Source organism: Balaenoptera musculus, chromosome 18, assembly GCF_009873245.2.
Source record: "Balaenoptera musculus isolate JJ_BM4_2016_0621 chromosome 18, mBalMus1.pri.v3, whole genome shotgun sequence".
In the NCBI taxonomy this organism is placed as follows: Eukaryota; Metazoa; Chordata; class Mammalia; order Artiodactyla; family Balaenopteridae; genus Balaenoptera; species Balaenoptera musculus.
The window spans coordinates 61,424,303-61,445,589 of record NC_045802.1 but is presented as its reverse complement, the minus strand read 5'-3'; the positions used below and the strand labels follow the sequence as shown (position 1 = coordinate 61,445,589).

The 21,287-nt window shown below is 35.4% G+C and overlaps 1 protein-coding gene across 1 annotated transcript in view; it reads right to left on the bottom strand.

The window, feature by feature from the left end:
* Window positions 1-21,287, bottom strand: part of GPC5 (glypican 5) — a 1,362,497-nt gene that overhangs the window by 1,294,007 nt on the left and 47,203 nt on the right. The gene's annotated exons all lie outside the window — the stretch shown is intronic.

Below are 21,287 nucleotides of genomic sequence, written 5' to 3'. Positions count from 1 at the left end.
GCTGTGTTGACCCCTCTCTAGTGTGATTACTCATTATTTTCCTTAATAGAATATGAGAGTCAGGGAGGAAGGACCTACGTTTGCGTGCTCCCTGTACTTTTAGCACCTCGCAGAATCTCAGGTCTGAAAGAAATATTCAACATATGCTCACTCAACTGAATTCAACAGTGAAATCATACTCTTCATTCTCCCAACTCTTCACTTTGGTGAGCTCGATCACCAAAGCACCTAATGTCAACCTGCAGAAAACATTTTCCACTTTGCTAAAAAGCAGCAAAACTCAGATTCTTCTCCTTAGTAAGGGATGATATTTATCAAAGCAGTTCAAAATATTTTAAAAGATATTACTAGATTCTAGGAAAAGCCATTTAAAATTGGAATTATTTTAAATATTAGCATACATATATTAAAGGTGATGGAAGAATAAAATTCAGAACTGTAAAGAACAACTCCAAGCAAATTCTACACTTACTAGCCAAAAATATTTGAGATAATGGTGGGAAGGGAGACAATAGAGAAAGCTTAAGAAGTAAGAATAATATGCAAAATGGGCAACTTTCCCACCAGATAATTTTTAAAAGGATAATTCTAATTCTTTATCATTTGACATGTATATATTCTTATGGTAATAATTTATATATGCATATCTTATAATACATTTTTGCCTAGTGTTTAGTGGATCAATTGTGGTTTACTAAGAAAATTCAAATGACAAATAATGTGTTCAATAAATGACTGAGGTGATAGTTGTGGTAGGAGCAGACACAACAGTATTAATAAATAGTATTATTAATCTTACAAACACAGTAAATTCATTATTCCAACTGTCATCAATACTTTCATCAATAGTTTCAAATATCAGTTTGAGTCAATAAGACAAAAATATTTATGTATATATAAATAGCCTCACTATAAAAATAACATATGTATTGACAATAACTAGGAATAACATAAAAATTGAGTTCCCCCAACTAAGATTTTTCTCTCTACCTAATTTGCCAGGCCACTAGAAATGTTCTTAGTGCCATCAGCCTAGAAAGAGATGTTACGTATGCAAAATCTTATCGATACCTAACTGAGCACTTACTATATATCAATCACACTTTTAAAGCCCTGTACATGCAGTCCCTTATCAAGTCCTCATAACAACTCTTTTAGGTTAATATAGTTTTTATCTCCACTTTACAGATGAGGAAACTGAGGCACATAGACATTAGCTAAATTATCTAAGGTCACAAAATAAGGGTTAGAGTTAAACCCAGATGATGCAACCCCAGAGACCATACCTTAAGGTCTAGAGTGCAAAATAAAAGAAAAATCACCATCCCATCCATCTAAATATGACCCTGACTGACACCGAAAAACAAACAAACAAAAATCACATTAATCGAACATCTACCACAGATTAGGTACAATGCTGAAGAAATGTGTCTCAGTCTATTTAGACAGCTATAACAGAACACCATAAACTGGGTGGCTGATAAACAGCAGAAATTTACTTCTTACAGCTCTGGAGGCTGGGAAGTCCAAGATCAAGGAGCTGGCAAATTTGACCTTTGGTGAGGACTCACTTCCTGGTTCATAGGAGGACGTCTTCATGCTGCATCCTCATATGGCAGAAGGGGTGAGGGAGCTCCCTGGGACTTCTTTTATAAGGGCACTAATCCCATTCACCAGGGCTCCATCCTCATGACCTTATCATCTCCCAAAGGCCCCACCTCCTAATATTATCTCATTGGGGATTCGGTTTGAACATATGAATTTGGGGGAGACACAAACATTCAGTCTATAGAAACATGGTTACCAATATAAGACATAAATTCTGTTCTTAAGAAAGTAACAATACTCGATGAATAGAGAATTCTGGGGACAGGACCTGCTAGTGAAGAAAAGATGCTGTGAAATGACTAAGAACTAATTTTGAATAGATGTAACAGCGATTAGAGTGGACATTTAAAGCTATGAATATTAGATAACATTTTAAGTGGCAAGAAACTGCAAAGCACTGAAGAATTTTAAACTTCAGAATGACACATGAATATTATATTAAAATCTTAATCTGTTAAGTCACTGGGGATCAGCAGAGGAAAATGCTAAAGTAGTTAGTCCAGCCAAGAGGCTGTTGCAATAAAAAAAAAGAAAGTGTCAAGAGGAACAGGAAGAAAAAAGTAAATTTGAGAAGAAAAGCTCATTTTTAACTAACATGGAGAAGAAGAAATTTGAGTCATTGATGGCATTGAAGTTCTCAGTCTAAGACTCAGGGTAAAAATGGTGATACCATACATAGAAATGGGAAAGATGGGATGAAAAGTTGTTTTTGAGAAAAGGATGAGAAATTTACATTCAAACATAACATTTAATGTTCTAGCAGGATATCCAGGTAGAAAAATATACAGCAGGCAGCTGAGAGACAGGACTAGGTTAAGAATGAAACATTCAAAGAAATAAAAATAGAAAGAGGAAAGATAAAAAGAGTGAGGAAAAAATGATCTTAGAATCAGGCTGAGGGTCCACAGCAAGGTGCCAGATACAAGGTGATGACAGGACAGTTCTGAGGATGGAGCTGCAAATGAAATGAATTACTAGTATTTCTTTTTCCCTAAGAGCGCTCTTCATCAAACTGTTGGGCAGCATGAGAAAATGAAGTGCCATGCTATTGGCACTTGACATCATCTCTCTTAACTTCCAGACGTGCACTGAAAAAGTATACCCCAGTAAGACTGCAACACAAATAAACCAGAGTGAACTAAATTAATGTTCCTAAGCTTTCCACCAAAGGTCCATTAATCTGTTTCACAGTAAGGATTAAATGTATTAAATGCATGAAAAGACTATATTTAAAGCTGAAATTATAATAAATACTCAGAGAGACAGTATCTTCAAACGAAAAAACAGCAGGTAGTTCGTGATCACCAGGATAAGAGGCAACTCAAAGTAAAATTACACGTAACGCAGGAATGTTTAATGTGAAACCAGGTCCTGCCCCAAAGGGGTGATTGCTACAGAATTTTCTCCTGCAAAACACTCAAATGAAGGATCAGTAAAGAAGAAATGCCCAAGCATACAGTCTCACAAAACACTCGACATCTAGCACCTTTAATCAAAAGATAATCTATTAAATATCACAACACTCCTTCAGTTCTTGTTTTGTTTTGTTTTTTTAATGTAAGGTCATAGTTATCAGCACCTCATGGGAGCGATCAAAATTGGATTTGCAGACTTCTACAGTATGTTGACCATCACTTACAGTAAAAATCAGAATGAGAAAGGGAAACTGAGAGGACCATTGAGCCAGGTAATAGATTCAGTCTAATATATCCACACAGCAGGAACCAAATTAAAATGTAGATAGAATTCTAATATAGTCCAACTGTAAAGACTTGCTCCAGCAAACAGCTAATCCTGATGATACAAAATTGGTTACATTAATTATTTTAGACATTTCTACATGTATAAACATGTAAGTTAAAAATAGCATCAAGGTCACACAGTGTGTGAGATGAAAAGGGCAAAACACACATAAGTTAGAACCACTCTCTTACCTGATGCAAGATCAGGTCATAAAATAATACTTACATGATTCAAAAGAATGCAGATGATTTCAGTGGATCACAAATTATGTACTTAAATTCAATATGCCTTCTAATGGCATCTAAGTTTTTCCTGAGAACAAAGCAGGATGTAACCTGTTACTTTCCATCTTCCATCTCCTGTCCAATTCTTTTTCCCTATTTCCTTTCCTAGCTGAGCTGTGATACCACTGTCAGTTTCAGCTGCGCTGGTAAGGAAAGGAAGATTTCCGTAGTAAAGAAGCACATTTCTGTAATTTCCAAGGGGCTGTTTGACAGAGATGGAGGGATCTTGTAGACAGGCCTTGCAGACAGCTGTCTGAAGGAAAGCATTGTTCTGCTTCAGGGAGGGCTTCCCTGGTGGCGCAGTGGTTGAGAATCCGCCTGCCAATGCAGGGGACACGGGTTCGAGCCCTGGTCTGGGAAGATCCCACGTGCCGCGCAGCAACTGGGCCCGTGAGCCACAATTGCTGAGCCTGCGCGTCTGGAGCCGGTGCTCCGCAGCAGGAGAGGCCGCGATGGTGAGAGACCCGCGCACCGCGATGAGGAGTGGCCCCCGCTTGCCGCAACTAGAGAAGGCCCTCGCACAGAAACGAAGACCCAACGCAGCCATAAATAAATAGATAAATAAATAAATAAAATTTAAAAAAAAAAGGAGGAAATAAAAAAGAGGGGAAAAAAAGAAATGAAAGAAAAAAAGAAAGCATGTTCATGGATAAGGCACTAAGAGAAAACAGTTACAATGACATAATCAACCTACTACACTGTTAATCATCCTGGTCATGGAAACGTAATAATAAAACAACTGAAAAGATTAATTTAAGGGTAGACTTCAAACCTCGGGTATTTATTTATTTTTCTGGAAAGATGAATCTGAATTTTTATATAAATAAGGTTTACAAAACCCTGAATGTAGTAAATTGGAAGAGGGAAACAGTGTTATTTAAACTGCTGAATAGAAAAGAAAAAGATATGATAACCTTTGAAATTTGAGTGAAATTTTTCAACTATAGAATTTGCTATTTGAAACAAATTTGTAAAACTGATCATAATTTTAACCATTAAAAAAAAAGCTTAAATATTGAATAGCAGAGGTTTTATTGGCTAAATTTTCTAATAAAATGTAATAAAGCTAGAAATAAATAATAAGAATCTGATCAATCATAATCTTCGAAATTTTGAAACACATTTGTGTTGGTTTCCTAGGGCTGCAATAATAAAGCACCATGAACTGGATGACTTAAACAATGGAAATTGATTGTCTCACAGTCTGAAGACTTAGAAGTGTGAGATCAAGTTGTTCTCAGGGTTGGATCCTTCTAGGGACTGTGAGGGACAATCTGTTTCACGCATCTCCTCTAGCTTCTGGGAGGCTCAGGCATTCCTTGGCTTGTAGATGGTGTTCTCCCATGTATATGTCTGTCTCTGTCAAAATTTGCCTTTTTTATAGGACATTAGTCATATAGCATTAGGGTCCACACTATTGACCTCAATTTAACTTAATAACCTCTATAAAGACTGTATTTCCAAATAAAGTCACATTCTGAAGTTAGGATTCCAGCATTTCTTTATGGAGGGAACACAATTCAACCTACATCAACATTCTTTAGGGTAGATTAAATTTTCATACAATATGCATTCTGTGCTCCCTTTGGGAGCACCAGTGAGCACAATTCCATGATATCAGGCCTGGCCTCAGGACTCGCTTTGACAGATGAGATGTGAGTGGAAGCAACATGTACCCCTTCTAAGCAGAGACGTGGAGCCAAGACCATCTTTCCCTTGGTCACTATGGCAACATCATCTCAGCTAGGGCTGCTCCTTTAGCCCGAGCAGGAAGAGTCATCACCTACACATAAAGGACATGGAACCTCCTTGTGGATGTAAGCCACTAATATTTTGGGTGTAATTAAAACTACAGTAAACCTAGTCAAATCTATCCCAAAACTCTCTAGATTATCTCAAAGAAGAAAATCAAAGTAAAAAAAAAAAAAAAGTAAAATTTCAGACTGTCTAAAACAAAATGAAAAGAACACTTCATAGTAAAATCTATGTGCTACAGCAAAACTGTAACCAAAGGAAAATGCATCCCCTAAAATACATTCATTACCAAAGAAGAAAACTGTAAAAGTTCAAAGAAAGTAATAATCATCTTAAGAAATCAGAAACATATAAAATTTTTTTAAAGTAGCAAGAGAGAGTTTTAAAAGATTAAAACAGACCTTATTAAAAACAAAAGGGTAAAGGATAACTAAGTCTAAAAGAATGTTCTAGAAAAATAGTATCAACATAAACAAAACCCTTATTAGGACAGAGGTCATGAGACAAAGAAAAGAAGCAAGAGAAAAGAGAAAGTGGGAGAGAAATGAGAGCATAAAGAGGAAGGAAATTTAAGAAAGGTAAGAAAGAGAGAAGCAAAATTAGGAATGAGAAAGGACACAAACACAGATTCTTGGGAAATTAAATACTCTTCAAGCTTACTTCCCAACATTCCCAGCTCCCACACTTGGCTGTGGCCTTAAGGGAGTACTCGTGGGCCCTTTAACTCTCCAGACCTTCTCCTTCACTAGGGGGAGGAATCACCTGACCTTTGTTTTTCCCTTGATATCACCATTTTCAGAATTTCTTTCCCAATCTTCTTCCCCAGCAATCCATGTCAGATGTCGTCTGTCTGAGATCTTATCTTATATCCTGAAAGGTATCTTAAACCCTTAAAACACACTGAAAGGTAATCGTCTATTTCCAGCCATAGATTTTAAGCTTGTTGAAAGCAGTCATAATTTTCAGTCCTGTCTCTAGATGAAAGACAGGCGGTCCTCGTTTTGCACAGTTCTCTGGTAACTAAGATCAATGGAGACATGTCAGTCAAGGACCCGGTTCAGATGGGCATGAGTTTCAGTTACACAAAATTGTGCAAATCGAGGACTGCCTGAATACAGTTAAGTGCCCAGTATTTGACATATACTAAGTAAAATATTGACGAAGGAATGGATGAATTCTCTATAGCAGCTTACCCACAGACCTGGAGTTGAACAGAATTTTCAAAAAAAAAAAAAAAACTTTACTAAATATTAAGATAGAAATAAGGAAAATGAGGACATCATAAATCAGTCCCTGAGAGTATTCTCTTGCAAGACTCAACACTGATCCTAGGTTCCTTCTCTTCCTAATCCCACTCCACAGTCATTCAGTTACCCAGTCTTGTTAAATTTTTCTTCTAAATATACTTAGAATTTCTTTCTCCCCTATTCTCTATCAGCATTAACAAAACTCACTCCTTTTTTTCTCTCATTCAGACTATTAGATAAACTAACTGGTCATCCATCCTACAACCAAAAGAAATCAGCCAAAATCTTAAATCAACATTTAGTAAATATATACTAAAAAACAGTTTTAAAAACTTTTAACATATTTCAATTCTTGAGAGCATTTCAAACAAAGAGACATTGAAATTTGTCCTTACTGAAAAAAGCAAGAGAAGAACTGAGTAAAACAGTGAGATCTCAAACAATGTTTATGATTTAACTTTTATTTAGTTTAACTCAAATTCTGGGAAGAAGCTTTTGATGAAGCTACCATATTTATTTGAATAAATTTATACTGCCTACTAGAATGCACTGAAATTGAGAGAGTCTATGATTAACAGCACTTAGATTTGATGGAATATTCAATAGATTCACAGAGGTGACTTATTTAATAAATTTTGCTTTAGGGAAAAAATTAAAGAAAGGTTCTCTAAATGAAGGCAGAAAAGACAGAACCTGTGAAAATCTTTGGGTTGAAACATTTAGACATTTTAATACGAAAATATTACAATAATATTTCACCTATGGATACCCAATTGCTCAGCACAGTGTGTTGAATAGGAATTCCTTCCTCCACTGAATGGCTTTTGCACCTATCAAAAATCAATTCAGCATAATTTTGTGGGTCTATTCTGGGGCTCTTTAATCTGTTCTATGTGTCTATCCCTCTGCCTATACCACACTCTCAATTAATGTAGCTATATATAGTAAGTCTCATTGTCTGGTTGAGTGATTCCTCCCACTTCACTCTTCTTTTTCCAAGTTGTTTAAACTATTTCAGGTCCTGTACCTTTCCATATAAATTTTAGAAAAAGCTTGCATATGTCACACAAAGTCTGCTAGGATTTTGATAAAAATTATGTTAAACCTATAGTGTAATTTAGGTAAAAAGGTCATCTTTACTATGTTGAGTCTCCCAATTCATGAATATGGTATGTCTCTCCATTTATTCAGGTTCTTTTTTTTTTTTCCAACAGCATTTTCAGCGTATAGATCCTGTACATGTTTTGGAAGGTTTATACCTAAGAATTTCACTTTCTTTCACTTTCCTTTTTCCTAGCTATTCTTCACATCCCCCATATCTCTTAAAATGTATGAGGGGGCTTCCCTGGTGGTGCAGTGGTTAAGAATCTGCCTGCCAATGCAGGGGACATGGGTTCAAGCCCTGGTCTGGGAGGATCCCACATGCTGCGGAGCAACTATGCCCATGCGCCACAACTACTGAGCCCATGTGCCACAACTACTGAAGCCCATGCTCCACAACAAGAGAAGCCACCGCAATGAGAGGCCCGTGCACCTCAACGAGGAGTAGCCCCTGCTCGCCGCAACTAGAGAAAACCCACGCACAGCAGCGAAGACCCAACGCAGCCAAAAATAAATAAAATTAAAATTAAAAATAAAAATTAAAAAAGGTACCTGCCTGAGAGCTCCCTCTGCTGGCCTCCCAACTCCATTTAAAAAAATAAAATGTATGAGGTTGGATGGTACAATAATTATACAATCATATTCCCTTAAGCAATCACTCTAATGTGCTTCATGTGAACTCTTTGATTTGTATGTGTTCCAGTAAAATATATAGAATTGTTTGGTACATGTATTTTTAAGATACATATATGGTATTGTGCTACATACCTCATTCTCTTTCTGCCCTTCTTCACTCTACCTTATGTTTTTAAAGTCTGTTCCTGTCACTAGGTATGCATCCAGTTGATTATTCCTCATGATGCATACTATTCCATAACGCATTTCTGTGTATTTTTCTTACCTTTCCCTCAATTACAGACACCCAGACTGTCTCAACTCACAGCTATTACAACAAACATTGCAATTAACATGCATTTATATGTCCCCAAATGTTCTCTAAAAAATTTTCCAATATATATATATAAGCAGTAGAGAATCAGAAAGAAGAAAAAGAGGGAGAGAGAACACATATTTTTGCTAAGTGTTGTCAAATTGCTTTCCAGAATAGCTGCACCAGTGTAGGCTAACGATTATTAAATATATTCTTAATTTGCATTTGAAATATACGATCCCATTAAAATAACAAATACACTAAATATATTGCATAAGAGTTGCCAAATACAGAGATAATTTAATTTAAACCTACTTTGAAGGTTCGTAATAAAAACAAATTAAGCAGGTAGCCTAGATCATCCTAAAGTATTGCCTTGAGACTACAGCTAGAAAGTAAGCATATTAAACCCAGATTTTAAAAATCATAACATGAACAGAGAATTTCTTTTTCCTTCTTAAACCGCAGGACACCTTTGTCCACCCCTCTGACCCCTTTCCTAAACCACACTTTCCAGGGATTTAGTGTCCATCTCTCTCCATATTGTCTTTCCGCACATAAGAGAAAACCTCTAAAATGCCGCCCAGACAAGCAATAATATATTTCACATTTCCAGCAGGTAGGAAGTACAACTATCAAATAGTTACATAATTTTATGGAACAATAATTAGCAACATTTGGACCAAAATTAAAATTATCTTAATGAACAGTACCCTCCAAAGCAGTTCAGTGAAATCTTAGATTAATTTTTGCCATATCTACCAACCACAAACCTTTCACATTGCTCTGAAGACTATGCATTTACCCTAGTGTATTCCATGCTGTTGTGAAAGGACCAATTTAAAGTTAGTGGCTCTATCTAAAAACTCAACAAATGCATAATATCTAAAGAAATGCCAAAGTAAACTGCATACATCCCCGAAAGTGAGCCGAATGAATCTAGCAATATCAAAATGTGAAGTCTTTCACATGTGAAGTTATTCTCATTTGGCAAAGGATACTAAGAGATCAAGGCTTTCGTTAAGCCATTGAATAGTTTTCCATGGACCTCTGTCGCTTTGCACCAAACCTTAGATTTGGTGTTTATGTTAGTTTCTACTACGGTGAGAGTCAAAATATTACAATTTAATACCATTAATGAAATTTGAAATTACATTTGATTACCAGCTGGGCAGTAAAAAGAATTTGCTTTAAATGTACCAGTTATTATTTACCAAATAATTTCTCTCAATGGCTTGTCTTTACCATTAGAGAGCATGTTTGGCCATAACCCCATGCACTTGCAATATAACTCTTGGAAAGCCCATCAGGAGCAGGTCCAAGGAGGGATACAGGAGTCTGGATCACCAAGGCCCTTCTCCTGCCTGGCCACTGAGGCACTTCTGATAACGTGCCAACTGACTTTATGCAATTCCCCACTTACAGAAATTCCATTAGACAATTTTTACCCTGAGATGTTTTGCTGCCAATCAAATGTTGGGGAAAAAATATACACCATAAGTAAAGGAAGAAGAATAGCTAACATCTACTGAGTGCTTATTACATACCAGGCATGATACTAGTTACTTTACTGGAATTACCATGACCAATCTTTATTAATTGCAACCTAGAAGAAGGTACAATGATTATCCCCATCCTACAAGCAAGGAAATGAAAGCCTAGATGCAGGTCTTGAGAGAGTATTCAAACTCAGGTTCTCTAACTCTAGAACCCTGTTCTTAAACTCTTAAGCATGTTGCCTATCTGATAACAATAACAAATGTTTTCCCATAACAAAGACCAATGTTTATTCTATTATAAAATAGCTTCAGTTTATTCCTACTTATGGTAAAAAAATGAATATGCTTCATAAGTTAACATTCAAGTCAAGTTTACACCCTGAGGAGATGGAGTCAAAGAAATAGTACAAGAGGAAAATATTCTTTAAGGTGCAAAAGTTCAATTATCTTTGTTTATACTAAAGTTAGCCCACAGGCAGAATTACTCTGGCATAAAAGAAACACAGCATAGCTATCCAACAATTACCCTTTATTTACTGTTATGACTTTCTGGATCTTGAGATGCCATTTCAAGCCCTTTGCCTTCTGCATGAAAGCTATAGCATATATATCCCATTAATTGCTAGATATATTTTATGCTAAAAGCATGAAGATATGCATGGATAATTTCTCATCATGAGCAGCTACATTGAGGAATGGCTATAAAATTTAAGTCCTCTATTTGTCTGAAGAAAGAGAGGTATCTTATTTTCCATTATATCTTACCACTTTACCAATTAAATATTATGGACGATTGTTTAATATTTTAATCTTAATCTGCTCTTCCCCCAAGGCTATAGAGGGAAAAAAAGCTTAACTATTAAGAACATTCCCACAGTTTTAATAAACTGTATTTTATAATTTACAGTGAATTATTATATTATTTAAAATTTTAAATTAGACAGTAATGCCACTTATATGAACTGTAAGTATTTCTAATTCATTAAGAGATGATATAATAAAAAGATATTATTGAAATGATTGATAATTATTGATATTCTTTCATAACAGAACTTAGTTCATTTTATTGATATAAAAATGTAAAATGTGTTTCTTGGTGTTCTAAGAATTACCACCAAGTCTTCAAATTTGAGTCTTAAGGGACTTAAGCTCATCACGAACCTTACTTGCTGAGTTATTGACAAGATTTTATTTTCATTTTATATAACCATGTTATACCTTTTATAATTAAAATAAGTTAAAATAAAATTTTCATATATAAACTCATCATTTTGCCCATAATTACTATTATGCAACTTTATTCTAAATACTTTGTCTCACTACATGCTTTCTCCAGTCAATTCTCAAAGTTTGTTTACAAATTTCATTCAAGTCAGTCTTATTTATTTGTGTTACTCATTTCTTTATAAAGCCCTTTACTTTAAATTATGTTAAATATTGAAAATAGGTTTCATTGGATAGAATCATGAGTTATTCTATCAAAATAAATTTTATTTTCATACTGAGATATATGTTATTGAAACAACATCTCTTTGTCTGTTTGACTTACTTCACTCAGTATGACAATCTCTAGGTCCATCCATGTTGCTGCAAATGGCATTATTTTGTTCTCTTTTAAGGCTGAGTAATATTGCATTGTATATGATATTGCTTATATGTGGAATCTAAAAAAAGGCTACAAATGAACTTATCTACAAAACAGAAATAGAGTTACAGATGTAGAAAATAAACTTATGGTTCCCAGGGGTAAGGGGGAGTAGGGATAAATTGGAAGATTGGGATTGACACATACACACTACTATATATAAAACAGATAACTAATAAGGACCTACTGTATAGCACAGGGAACTCTACTCAATACTCTGTAATGGCCTATGTGGGAAAAGAATCTAAAAAAGAGTGGAAATATGTTTATGTATAACTGATTCACTTTGCTGTACACCTGAAACTAACACAACATTGTAAATCAACTATACCCCAATTAAAAAAAAAAAGAAAAGAAAGAAACATCTCTACTACTTTACAGAGCTGGGCCATAGGGAGGAGCTGGACGTCACCTGGCCCTTCCACACCATTACTCTTGTAACCCATGTCAATGATCAGCCTCCTCCAATATGTTTATGGCGTAGATTGTGGTGATGGTTTCACAGGTGTATACTTAACTCCAAATTGCTTGTATCAAGTTTTATACAGGAAATACAGCTTTTTGTTTATCAATCATACCTCAACAAAGTGGTTTTAAAAAAAAAAAAATTATCCTCCATCGGATAATCAACCAACGCCCCTGTTACACCCACTGACATCCCTCTTTTACTGAGAACTTTAGAAACAGGTGACAGTTTGTCTCAGACTCCAGCTCTACCAACAGAGATTCCAAAGTCCAGTGTGTGTGGAAACCCATCCTACAGTCTCAGCATCTTTAACCAGCCTCCACTACACGAAGGCACTCACCTCACAAACACACCCCTGGTATATTTTACCACAATCAGCCCCTCCTTGGCCTCATTTTTTCTCCTGCTACACCCTGAACCCACTGATGCTCATAACATATCCAGAAACTGACCACTTCTTACCACCTGCACTGCCACCACTCTGGTCTAAGCCACCATGACGTCTCTTCTGGAACGTTATAATCATCTCCTAAGTGGGCTTCTCAGTCCACCCTAGCCCCTCTACAGGCCCCTCCACAATTAGATAGAGGTTTCTTTGTTTTGTTTTGTTTTTTTAAATCAAGCCACACCTATGGCTAAAAACTCCTGGTTCAGAAGAAAAGCCTAAGAAGCCCCACACGAGGGCTCCCGTTGCCTCTGCGGTAGCCTCTCCAATCTCCTCCACATCACCCACTGTGCACCACCCCAAACCAGCCTCCCTGTTGCTATTCCTCTGACATTCAAGGCACACACACTCCTGCATTCGGGTTATTCCCTTTGCCTAGAATGTTTTCCTCCCAGACATCCACAGAGCCAACACCTGCACTTTCTTCAAATCTTTGCTCAAATGCCAACTTTTCTCTGACTAGCCAGTTTAAAGTTGTACCCCTCCCAATCCCACTCCCCTGCTCCATGCTACTTTATCTCAAAGCATTTGATACGTTCTAACTTATATCTGTATTATAAATATGTATTTTCTATTTGCTGAAATGCAACCTTTGAGGATAGGGATCTTTTGTTCATTCACTGAAGCATACCAAGCACTGAGAACTATGCTGGCACTGAGAGGCTGCCCCAGGAATATTTGTGGGAGAATAAATGAATTTCCTGTCACCCATGCTCAACCATGTATCAGCACTTCTCTACTGGAACCCTCTCCCTAGGCAAGAACTAATCAGGGCTAAAAACAGCCATACCATCATGCATACTGGTTTTACTATTAATTAGTTGACTCCAATGTTAGCCTTCTAACTGGATTTTGGTTCATTTTCTTTCCCATTTCCCACCACAGCTATTCAAACCTTCACCACCATACACACACTTCCTATTCCATTTCACACCATCCCCTAGAACTCCAGCAGGGTCCACTGTCCCTAAGCACATTGCCATAGAGGGTGATCACCCCCAAACTTGGGGTTCAACCAATAAGGCAGAGGAAGAACAAAAGGTGTTCATGTGGCATATGCCACACAACAACCATAGTGAGACACAAATTAATATCTCACGATAAACTACTACTTATGAGGTAGTACGCAAAATGTGAAAAGATACATTGTTGAGTTTTAAAATAATTTCTTTAATATTTTAATAATGCCAATATTTTATCTTTCTTGTAAAAATAATATAAATAAATTGATCATTAAATCATAGCATTACCTAGCTTAGATAAAATTTGGTAGGGCCTTAAAATACATTGGACATTTAACAGAGACAAGTCACCCTTCATAAAACTAAATATGTTGACTCAAAAATAGCTATTAAAAAAAATGATCTATCAAAAGAGCTGGTAAGTGCATCAAGGATATATTTCAACAGAATTTGTTAATGAAATTTATAATCAGTAAAAACATATAATGAAATTATTACTTTTACTGTAATTGTGTTCTTCACATTAAATAAATTTAGATATATTCAAAGGATCCCTCAATCTTTACCTTTCTACCAGCCTCTTATAAACAGGGAAATACCCTACTTTCAATATTAAAACTGCTTCCTGTTAGAAATATTAATTCCAAAACACACACTGACAAAATATATTAGCTGACATCATCAAAAAAAATCCATATTCAGATGTTAAATGCACAAAGCTAATCTGGGGGTGGGGGAAAGCATGAATTTCACTTTTTAATATCATGTACATTTTAGATTGCATTATCAACATAATGAAAAAGTTTGTTCATGGAGTAAAAGGTTTTTAAAAGAATTCATAAATATTACATTACAAAGTGAGTGTCAACCACACATTAGTGACATCACAAGTTTCCCTTGAAGTTTACTGCCACACAATATTTAGAAAAATTTGATATTAATTCAGCTTATTTTCTTTTTTTATATATTTAGTTATAAGCAAAATGAGAAAAATATTTTAAAGAAAACATATTTTGAATCTTCTAAAAATGCCTGATTAACTTTAATAGCCTATTACTACTTTTGGAAGTAAACACTTCTAAGATAAATGAGCTCTGTTTCAAAAGTAGTTAATAATTGTTTCTTTCTTTCCATAGATTACTAATGTTATCAACATTAACATTTGAAAATATAAAACAGACTGAATTTAAATACTAGGAAAAAAAAGATTATATACCTTGTCTACACTTTATAAAAGGTCACTGTAATTTGTATGAATGTAGGATTTAGGAAATTCATTGTTTCTAAAATATCTAACAGACAATAGGTTGATCAACAAGTACTAAGTTTAGAGAGTAGAATGGTGCTTAGCAGGGGCTGGAGGGCGGAGAAATGACCCTGGTCAAAGAGTATAAACTTCTAGTTACAAAATGATTAAGTTCTGGGGATATAATGAACATCACTGTGATTACAGTTAACAGTACTGTAGTATATACTTGAAAATTGCGGAAAGAGTAGATCTTAAATGTTCTTGCTGCAAAAAAGAACTGGTAATTATGTGACTTGATGGAGGTGTTAGCTAACACCACAGTGGTACCCATGTTGCAATACATAAGAGTATCAAATCAGTGGGTTGTACATCTTACATTTACACAATGTCAATTATATCTCAATAAAGCTGGGGAAATTTTTAACATAAAAAGATAAAAGGTTTTTTAGCCTAAAACAAAAGTATTTCTTTTAAATGCACCCTCAAGAGCCACGTGATGGTTGCTATTTCCATGCTCATATAATAAATGTAGGAACCAGAAGATCCCCTCATCTCACCATCTGAGGAGAAGAACAGAGTATCACACAAGGAAGTGGGAGATATGAGGGCCAGAGAGAATGATGTGAGGATGGTAGTTCCATGGATTGATGGTGGAGGGTGGGCTAGAAAACACTTGCAAACATAGGAATCCATGTTCAATTTGAAATTATTTGTGATTTTTAGATTTCACCTTCCTTTATCAACATCATCTCATAAAATTTAGTTTATACATACAACTTAGGTTAATGTGTGTACATGTATGTGTGTGTCTATGGAAGTGGTAATTAAGAAAAAAATGTTCATACTGAATTAATATGATAGAAAAGATACACAAAAGCAAATGAAAAAAAGCAGGGAAGCAGAGGCAGGAGTAACCATGAGACTGCAGACTGTGGAAATGTGCAGAAAACTTCTGGAGAGCTTGAATTGCCATAGAATATGGAAAGAAATTTGAATTATTTTAGCTAAAACATTAAGACGTGGCAATATCTGTACCTAGAAGAAAATTTTTAATACATACAGAAACACTCACAACATGGTACATATCCCCTAAGTGTGTATACAGATTCACAAGACATATTCATAAGAGAAAATAAAGAACATGCAAAATAAAGAAGTATTTTTGGAAAGACATTCAGATACCCCAGTAATTAGGGAACTGCACGTTTTGAAAACAAGATACCATTTCACATCTATGAGTTCATCAAATTTTATTTTAAAATTCTTTTAATTTAAAATTTTTTTTAATTTTTTTAGAATTTTTTTAAAATTCTGACAATAATTTCAGAATTATTGGGAAGTGTTGGGAAGGATGTGGAATAAGGACAAAGCACACCAACTGCTTGTGGGAGTTTAAATAGGTTCAGCTCCTTAGAAGAGTAATTCTGCAATACCTGGTCAAGTTGACAAGGTCACAGCCTATAAGCCACAATTTCACTTCTACATATAAACCCTAGAGAAACACATGCCCTCGGAGACATGAACAAGAATGTTTGTTGCAGCACTACAAGTGCAAATATAAGTTGGGAATGATTAAAATGTCCATCACAGGGAGGGTAAATAAATGCCACATATCTATAAAAAGAAACTTTACAAATCAATTCACATAGATGAATAAGAGATAGGGGGACAGATAAATCTCAAAAACATAGCTAGTTGTAACCTCCCACATGTCCTGGCCTTTACTCAATACATAGTTACCTTTTAAGAATCATCCCTTGTGATCCCTCGTGTAAAAGTAAGATTAAACTAATACGAAGATAACAAAATGATAAAGACCCTGATGAAATGCCAACTCATCTTCTAGGCAATAAATGCACAGTTCTCACACTGAAAAGATTTAACTGAAAATGTATTTAATATAAAATCAAGAAAGAATTGTTTAGCCTACCATAAGCAGGTTACTGTGCTTTCTAGGTAAGATTATCATAGCAATAGGTGATATTATCATAACCTATCACCAGTCAGAATTAAAACAGCTAAAAGTTTACTTCCTAAAATTTAAAAAATAAATATGGCAAAGTAACCTCTTGGTTCTACACTTCAATGTGTTTCCACACTTAGTTCTACGCTTTTCAATTTTTTTGCTTCATGCAAAGCAAGCTTTATTTCTAGCTGAAAAGTAATTTAAGCTGTTGGAACTTTCATCCAGAATATATTAAATTAGTCATTTTCATAATTAATAGCAGCTTGCTGACACAGATTCAAAAGAAACAATTTTTAACATTTCAGAGATACAAGACAGTTGGATAAAGACCAATTGCACTGGTGGCTGCCGTGTGAGATAACACACTAAACCATGCGCTGCTTCAAACTAAGGGGAAAATGCAATCACATTCAGGATACACCACCGACAGAAACATTACAATGTGCTCCTTCCTAGTTATTGGGAGTGGGGGTGGGGGGGTGCGGCGTATGCCATGAAGCTTGTGGGATCTTGAACCCAGGCCCTCGGCAGTGAAAGTGCTGAGTCCTAACCACTGGACAGCCAGGGAATTCCCTCCTTCTTAGTTTATAAAATCAGTAAACAAATGTTGGCATATCAGAAGCCTGAAGGAGCCAATAAAAGTAAAATAGATTGAAAATTTGGGCAAGGTACAATCTAAGCACCTGGCGGTGCTGGCACTTAGTAGGTACTCAACAGAGATATTAAATGCATGAAGGGGAGGGAAGGATGACGGGGGAGAGGGAGAGAAGAACTCTTTCATTTTATTTCAGAGCCAGATTCCTGCTAAGTATCATTCATCCATTCATTCATTTATCCATGTATTCATGCAGTTCATTTAATTACATTTACTGAGTATCTGCTATAGGTGCTAGAGAAAGAGAAAAGCCAACACGTCTCCTCAGAACTGCCAGTCTAAGGCTACCTGTTCTCTTACCATTGGGCCTTTGATCAGGTAATTCTCAGTGTTAGAAATAACACTGTTCCTTTATCCTTGCACATAATGCTCTTCCAAGGAATAATTTTAAATATTGTTCACCTCTGTAAAGCATAACAAAAGTGAACAAAATAAGATTAATGTACTCCAGGCCTGCTATTGTAACATTTATATAAATCTACTCATCTTCTCATACATTAAGATATTCAAATATTCACTACATCCTTGTGCCTTCGACTATATGTATGTGGATATGTACATACATTTTACACTGGTTTTACAGTAGCTATACACTAGCTATACACTTCACAGCAGGTAATATCTGTTAGTGTAAAAGAGGACAATACTTTAATTACATTCACATTCTCACTCTTAATTTGCCTGCTTTTTAAACAAAGATATTTAATTTTGAACACATTCCTATATTTCATTAAAAATAGGAATGCAATTTTTATTAAAGTCCTAAATCTAACATTTCAACCCAAGAGGACAAGCTTACCAATCTTTCAAGTACTTTTAATCAAGAATGAAAATTTAATTAGCCCAGAGAATGAAATCGTCAACAAAAATATTAACTCCTTCTTATTCTAGATATCGTTCATCACTGAGTCTTTTGTGATAATGCACACTTTTTAAATGCCATATAAAAAACTGGAAACTTCCAGAATAAAGACTTAGTATATACCATATATTTTAGAAATATGTGAGCTATTTGAAGATGAGAGAAATAGGAAAAGATCTATCTCTAAGGAAAGATAAAATTTCTTAACCTTATCTTTATAACGTTTAAACAAAAGACAAGCTTCTGTATTCTCCCAAATATTCCTTCAGTTATTTTTGAAAATTATGCTGAAAATTTTGTGTAGTTTTACATTGAAGAAAACAAAAACTAAGCCCTATTCTCTTATTTAAACAGAGATTTTAAAACTGACAAATTTGAAAGCTGGGTAGGAGTTGCTTTTTTTACAGTGGTTGACACATTCTCTGTCAACTTCCTTTATTTCTTCATGAGTCACACCAAACTTTAGTGTATAAATAAATAAAACATTTATAAAAAATATTTGCAAAATTTTTTTTCTTTTTTAAAGTATGATCTCTATTTTTATTTATTTTTTATACAGCAGGTTCTTATTAGTCATCTATTTTATACATATTAGTGTATACATGTCAATCCCAATCTCCCAATTCATCCCACCACCACCACCCCCTACCACCCTGCAAAAGGTTTTTAAGGCAGGCAATCCCACACTCATAAAGCAGCTGAAGGGAAACAAACTCTTTCGCATTATTGCAGGCTGCCCGCTTTATTCATGAACATAATCAAGCCCCTGAAAATGAAGAGCAGTTGTTGCCTGCACTGTGGCGAAGCCAGCAGTCTCTGGGCAAACAGCACCACTAATTTATGAAGAGCAACAGACACAAGGATACCCGCTTGCTCCTTTCATCTTATCAAATGCTGTATGCTACGTGAATGACAACCCATAGGACACAGTGAACCCCAGGTCGTACTTATGGGTTCTTCCAAAAACATATCTTTGTTTGCCTGTTTTATTTTCAGGAAACCTATAACAAACACCTTAACTGAAAAAAGTAGAATTATCCCAGTAAGGAGGCTGATTCCAGTCCCAGTGATATTACCTTCCAGGGCTAAATTCCAGAGCTGAATGTGGGCTGTACGTGGACTAACCTTATGTCTTCTGGTACCAGTTGCCGGCACTGTCTCTTCTCTTCGGAGCAATCCCAACCTCCCAGCCTTCATCTTACAGTCGTGTGGGGTCCGCTACACCCACACACCCAAGTGATCATCCCCACCAGTCATATCCAAAGGTTTACTTCAAAAACATGCTCCCGTGGAACCCCGTAAGATCTATGAGAGAAGGGACCATACTACATCCCAGTATATGGGATTTTAGCCACAATATGGCTAAAAGGACAGGGTAGTACTGTCGAAGTAGGAAATATAAGTGAAATATTAAAAATAAAAAGATCGAAATGTAGCACATCTACTTACAGGACTTAAGCAGTGAAATGATTTCCTCCATTAAATTGCTCTCAAGCAGACTAAGTTTCCCACTAAAATGTATTAGCCGCTTTCTTCTTAGGAAAAACAAAGGCTGATTTGTGTTCAGACATTTTAATTACATAGAAACTAGACAGAGGGCTTTTACTTATTGATAAAGTTGCCTGTTCAGTTATGATACAGCAAATGTGATCTCTCAAATGGCTTTTAGCACATATATTTAGCTTGTTTTTATGGAACTAAGCCTAAAGCTACTTATTTTATTCATTAAATTAAAAGCAGGTATTCTTCTTGTAAGAGAATTTGTTCCAGTAAAGTTAGCCTTTAGGAAAATTTCTTCTAAAGCTGTCTTGCCTTCTCATGATTCTTAAATAAAATTGACATGCCACAAAGGGAGAACATGACAATTTATTATAACAAATTATATTTGAGAAAGGCCCTACTTTTTTCACTTTTATAATTGATATTTAAATACGCAGCAAAACTTACCCTATTAAATATATCAGGTACAATTTATTAAACAAAAAATAACAAAAATTATACATAATATTACCTGACACTCCAGTAGAGATAATCTCATGTCCTTATACTACTGATAAGTTGTCACCAAACTTTTAGCAATATCACCAAAAGTTTTCAGCAGCCTAAACCCATGTTAAAAGTCTAAACATTCCAGGTTTTATATTTTTCCCAATCTTTTGAATTTAATGTGCTCTATCTTGATCAGTTTATCCAACAATAGGTGAAAAGGTTTTTAGAGTATATTTGAAGACAGAAGAAAATGTTCAACTACCATTCATTGAGTCCTTATGTGATAGTAACTGCTGGCACTTTCTTTCACCTATATGGTTAACACTGCTATCCAAAAAAGTAGGTTTGATTTGTCATGATCTTCTTCGGCCATACTTTCTTACTTGGAGGGATTTAGTTTTGACATTAAAAGATGAGAAATCATAATGAAGCTTCCCTGTTCAAAAATCTTTAATGACTCTCTCAAACTCAAGCTGATGTTTTAAGTCTTCTTCCACGTGAGTCCAACTTACCTTTTCAAGCATATGGTCCACAATTCCCATCCACAACTCCCTGTTCTGGTAAGGTTGATTTATTCACTGCCCCCTTTATCTCTAAAATGTATTTTCCATATTGTACACACTATCATTTTCATAAGAAAAAATCATTACATCACTTTCTGTGGGTGGTTAATATCTTCTAGTTCAGTCAGTTCAAGCCACCAATCTTTGCTTAAAAGGCATATCAATATATTTGCCCCCAACAATTTCACATGAATAAATTCCATAACATAAATAAGGTTGTTTTCTAAGACATCTAAAAATATTACTGGATTAAAACATCTTAAAATCTGACATGTCACAATTTCTATTAAAAAAATCATCAGTTCATCATGAGCTAC